This window comes from Rhinopithecus bieti, unplaced genomic scaffold, assembly GCF_001698545.2.
Source record: "Rhinopithecus bieti isolate Rb0 unplaced genomic scaffold, ASM169854v2 scaffold_15296, whole genome shotgun sequence".
Lineage (NCBI taxonomy): Eukaryota > Metazoa > Chordata > Mammalia > Primates > Cercopithecidae > Rhinopithecus > Rhinopithecus bieti.
Window position 1 is genome coordinate 4,304,993 of NW_016809075.1, and position 6,002 is coordinate 4,310,994.

The 6,002-nt window shown below is 43.8% G+C and overlaps 1 protein-coding gene across 1 annotated transcript in view; it reads left to right on the forward strand.

Moving 5' to 3' along the window:
- Positions 1-493: 493 nt before the first annotated feature.
- Positions 494-6,002, forward strand: part of ZNF823 (zinc finger protein 823) — a 42,172-nt gene continuing 36,663 nt past the window's right edge. Inside the window, exon 1 of the mRNA XM_017888517.1 lies at positions 494-574. The gene's annotated coding sequence lies outside the window, so the exon portion shown is untranslated. The remainder of the gene's footprint in view (positions 575-6,002) is intronic.

Consider the following 6,002-nt stretch of genomic DNA (forward strand, 5'->3'; position numbering starts at 1 on the left):
AAATAAAATAAAAATAAAATAAAAAAATAAAATAAAATGATATATTTGCATGTAACCCATGCACATCCTCCTGTACACTGTAAATCATTTTTAGATTATTTATAATAATTCATGCATTGTAAATACTATGTAAATAGTTATATTGTTTAGGGAATTATAGTGAGAAAAAGTCTATACTTATTCAGTAGAGGAGCAACCATCACAAGTCTCCCTAAATAGTACATATCAGCCAGAAAGTTACAATTTCCTTCAATACACACAGATTCCTTTTGAGAATTAACCTGAAATAGTATGTTAATATTCAGCAAAATCCTAGTTTGTCTCTCTTGATTACCCAGGTATAATGACAGTGATGATGATCACTGTATGGTGCCTAACATTGTGATTTGTTGAGGTGACTAGACATGTGGTATTGTAGGTAAGTAGTGAGAGATCAGGTTAAATGGAATCTTCTGACAGAACATTAGAACAATCATCAATGTTACAAGGACAAGGTTCCGATTGCAGATGTTGACTCTTTGGAGGAGGCTAAATAATACAGTCAGGATCTGTTTGGCTTGAGGGCTGAAGATCTGTGAGTACTGAGGGTTCAGTCTTCATATTTGCAAATGCTTAGTTAGAAACATTGTTATAGGAATCTTATTCCTTTATTTCCTTGCGTCATCTAATGTGTTTGTAGGCATGTTGTGATTACTCCGGTGAGGTGGAGACTTTGCTCCACTGAGGGGTCTTACTTGAGGGTAATATCTTTAACACCTCTGCCTGTTGAAAAACTGCTGCAATGTTTTCAGGTCCCAATCAATGGCTCTGCACCTTCTAAATCTTCTGTATCATCATAATGTCATTATTGTTGCCATCGTAGAGGATTTCAGCAGATCTTTTGAGTTTCTTGTTAGTAAACATTTGTCTTTGCTTTTGTGTAAATTTTTCAGTGTCATCCTCGATCATGTCAGACAGCCTTTCCCACCAATTTCTTATCCAGAATATTGAGTCAAAGAAGATTATTCTTATATGAAAGTTACCTTCCGGGTTTTGTCTTGCTTGGGAACTGTCACCACTTCCTCCTCTCATATTTCTCTTATTTGAAATAGAAGTGTTTTCCTAAGCCTGTCTCAACACTAGGCCACACAACCCGTTTGTTTCCTAAGGCTCACATTTGGAAAAGAATGTTGCCTCAGGATGAATGTTACCTCAACTCTCACCCATATCTGATTCAGTTGATATTTAATTGAGTTTGAGTTTAGGCTTTACAGCTCATTGTGGACTGACTCAAGACTTTTGATGCTGTTGAAATGAAATAAATGTATTTTACATGTAGGGATATAAATTTGGGAAGGCAGGGTAGAAAGTTACTGAGTTTGTCTCCTGAAATTGAAATATTGAAGCCCTACTTCCTAATGTATGGAATGAAGATATGGGATCTCAGGGAAGTAGTTAGAATTAGATGAGATCATGAGGTTAGTCCTTTATGAATGGGCTTATACGTTTCCCTAAGTAGCTTTCTTTTGCTCTTCACCATGTGAGAACTCAATGAGATGACAGCCTTGCTTGTACCATGAAGCAGACCCTTACCAGGCACTGAATCTGCCACTACTTTGACCTTGGACTGACTTAATAGCATCTTGTACAGTGAGAATTAAAAGTTAGTGGGTTCAGTCGGCCGGGCACAGTGGCTCACGCCTGTAATCCCAGCACTTTGGGAGGCCGGGGAAGGCGGATCATGAGGTCAGAAGATCGAGACCATCCTGGCTAACATGGTGAGACCCTGTCTCTACTACAAATACAAAAATTTAGCTGGGCGTGGTGGCAGGTGCCTATAGTCCCAGCTGCTCGGGAGGCTGAGGCAGGAGAATGCCATGAACCTAGGAGGAAGAGGTTGCAGTGAACCGAGATTGTGCCATTGCACTCCAGCCTGGGCAACAGAGCAAGACTCCATCTCAAAAAAAAAAAAAAAAAAGTTAGTGGGTTAATACCCTCAGTAGTTGGTATTTTGTTTCAGCAGTGCATGCTGGGTAAAATACAATTACATTGAAAAATGTGTTAGGGAATTGAATAGACATTCCTCTAATGAAATATACAAATAGGTGATAATCACATAACGAAGTTCAACATCACTCATGGTTAGGGAAATGCAAATCAAAACCGCAATGACATCCATACACCCTCACCTTCATTATTTTGCCACTACCTAAGAAAAACAAAATAACAAATGCTGGCAACTATGTGAATTAACCAAAACTCTTGTGTGCTACTGGTGGGAATGCAAAATGGTAAAACCAGAGGGAGGATGGAGCAAGATGGCCGAATAGAAACCTTCACTAAATGTGCCCCCTACTGGAACATCAAATGTAACAACTGTTTACGCACACACAAAAATCACCTTCCTAAGAACAAAAAAATCAGGTGAGCAATCACAGCACCTGTTTTTAACTTCGTATCACTGAAAGTGGAACTGAAGAAATTAGAAAAGACAGTCTTGAATCGCTGTCACCACCCCTCCCCATCCCCTGGCAGTGGCCATGTGCCTTGGAGAATCTGTGTGCTTGGTGAAGGAGATGCAGTAGTTAGGAGACCCTGCATTTGACTCAGTGCTGTCCTGTCACAATGGAAAGCAAAACCAGGCTAAATAGCTGATGCCCACCCACAGAGGAAGCATTCAGACCAACCCTAGCCAGAGGGGAATTACTCATCCCAGCACTTGGAACTTGAGTTTTTGCAAGCCTCGTCACTGTGCCCTAAAGGGCTCTGAGGTTCTGAATAAACTTAAAAGGCAGGTTAGGCAATAAGGACTGCAATTCCTAGGCAAGTCCTAGTGCTGTGCTGGGCTCAGAGCCAGTGGACATGAGTGGGGAGGGGCTCATGACCTAGTGAGACATCAGCTGGGTGGCTAAGGGAGTGCTTGCACCACCTGTCCCCCAACCTCAGGCAGCACAGCTCACAGCAACAAAAGTGAGTCCTCCCTTCAATTTGAGGAGAGGAGAGGGAAGACTAAAGAGGACTTTGTCTTGCATCTTGGGTACCACCTCAGGCACAGTACAATAGGGAACTGGGCAGAGTCAGCAGAGCCCCTTTCCAGGCCCTGGCTCCTGGGCAACATATCTAGACACACCCTTGGTCAGATGTGAACCCACTGCCTTGAAGGGAAGGACCTTGACCTGGCAAGATTCATCACCTGCTGTCTAAAGAACCCTTGAGCCCTGAACCACCAGTAGTAACACCCGGGTAGTATGCTGTGGGCCTGGACGAGACTCTGAGGTGTGCTGGCTTCAGGTGAGACCCAGCACATTCCCAGCTCTGGGAAATACAGTAAGATAATCTTTCTGTTGAGAAAAACAGAGAAAAGTAGAGGGTACTTAGACCTGCACCTTAGGTACCAGCTCAGCCATAGTGGGGTAGAACACCAAGCGGGCTCCTGGGGTCTCCAATACCAGGCCTGGGCTCTTGCATGGCATGTCTTGACTTACCCTGAGCCAGAGGGGAGTCCACTGCTCTGAAGGGTGAGTTCCAGGCTGGCAGCATTCGCCACAGGCTGACTGAAGAACCCTTAGGTCTTAAATGAGTATCAGTAGCAGCCTGGCAAGATTACCCATGGGTTGTGATGTTGGTGACCATGGTGGGAGAGGCTTCTCTGCCTGTGGAAAGGGGAGAGAAGAGTGGGAAGACTTTGTCTCATGGTTTGAGTGCCAGCTTAGCCACAGTAGAATAGGGCATCAGGTAGGTTTCTAAGATTTTTGACTCCAGTCCCTGGCTCCTGTATGCCATCTCTGGACCCAGTCAGGGACTGGGGGAACTTGGTGCCCTGAAGGAAAGGACACAAACCTGCCTGGCTTCCCTGTCTGCTGATTGCAGATCCCTAGGGCCTTGAGCAAACATAGGCTTTAGCCAGATAGAGGTTACAGTGGGCTTTGGGTGAGACTCAGTGCTGTGCTGGCTTCAGATGTGACCCAACACAGTCCCCGTGCTGGCGAACATGAGGCACTTGTGTCACCCCCACCCCCAGCTGCAATCGTCTCAGCACAAAGAGACTCCATTTATTTGGGAGAAAGTAAGGGAAGAGAACAAAAGACCCTGCCTGGTAATCCAGGGAATTCATCTGGATCTTATCTAAGACCAGCAAGGTGGTACCACTGTGAGTCTGCAAAAACCAGGTGTAACTAGGCGTGGAGTACCCCACAAAACAGAAATAGTTTAGACAAAAACAGCCAAGTCCCTTTGAATACCTAGAAAGCCTTCCCAAAAGGACGGGTCCAAACAAGCCCAGACTGCAAAGACTACAATAAATATCTAGTGCTTCAACGCCCAGACAGCAATGAACATCCACAAGCATCAAGACCATCCGGGAGCCAGGTGCAGTGGCTCATGCCTGTAATCCCAGCACTTTGGGAGGCCGAGGTGGGCAGATCATGAGGTCAGGAGTTCAAGACCAGCCTGGCCAACATGGTGAAACTCAGTCTCTACTAAAAATACAAAAATTAGACGGTCGTGGTGGCATGCACCTGTAATCCCAGCTACTCAGGAGGCTGAGGCAGGAGAATTGCTTGAACCTGGGAGGCGGAGGTTGCAATGAGCCGAGATCACCCCACTGCACTCCAATCTGGCAACAGAGCAAGACTCCATCTCAAAACAAAACAAAACAAAAAACCATCCAGGAAAACATGACCATGACCTTACCAAGTGAACTAAATAAGACACCAGGGGCCAATCCTACAGACACAGAAATATGTGACCTTTCAGAGAGAGAATTCAAAGTAGCTGTTTTAAGGAACACAGTGAAATCAAGATAACCCAAAGAGGGAATTCAGAACCCTATGAGGTGAATTTAACAAAAATATTGAAATAATTAAAAAGAATCAAGCAGGCCAGGCACAGTGGCTCACTGTAATGCCAGAACTTTGGGAGTCCAAGGCAGATGGATCACCTGAGGTGAGGAGTTCAAGACCAGCCTGGCCAACATGGTGAAACCCCGTCTCTACTAAAAAATACAAAAATTACCCAGGTGTGGTGGCGTGTGCCTGTAATCCCAGCTACTTGGGAGGCTGAGGCAGGAGAATTGCTTGAACCTGGGAGGCGGAGGTTGCAGTGAGCCAGGATCATGCCACTGCACTCCAGCCTGAGCAACAGAGTGAGACTCTGTTTTGAAAAAAAAAAAAAGAATCAAGCAGGAATCTTGAGCTGAAGATTAAAATAATTAAAAGAATCAAGCAGAAATCTTGAAGTTGAAAAATGATGCATACTGAAGAATGCATCAGAGTCTCTTAATAGCAGAATTGATCAAGCAAAAGAATTAGTGAGCTTTCAAACAAGCTATTTGAAAATACACAATCACAGCAGACAAAAGAAAAAATAATAAAAAAGAATGAAGCATGCCTTCAAGATCTAGAAAATAGCCTTACAAGGGCAAATCTAAGAGTTACTGGCCTTAAAAAGGAGGTGGAGAAACAGATACGGGTAAAAAGTGTGTTCAAATGGATAATAAGAGAGAACTTCCCAAACCAAGAGAAAGATACCAAATTCGAGTAAAAGAAGGTTATAGAACACCAAGCAAATTTAACCAAAAGAAAACTACCTTAAGGCATTAAATAATCAAACTCCCAAAGGTAAAGGATAAAGAAAAGATCCTAAAAGCCACAAGAAAAAAAACAACAATACAATGGAGCTCCAAAACATCTGGCAGCACACTTTTCAGTGGAAACTGTACAGGCCCAGGAGACAGTGACGTGACAAAATGTTGAAGAAAAAGAACTTTTACCCTAGAATAGCAGGTGAAAATATCCTTTAAACATGAAGGAGAAAAAAAGACTTTCCCAGACAAACACAAGCTGAGGGATTTCATCAACACTAGACCTGTCCAACAAGAAATGCTAAAGGGGGCCGGGCACGGTGGCTCATGCTTATCATCCCAGCACTTTGGGAGGCTGAGGCGCGCGGATCACAAGGTCAGGAGATTTAGACCATCCTGGCTAAGATGGTGAAATCTCATCTCTACTAAAAATAAAAAAAAA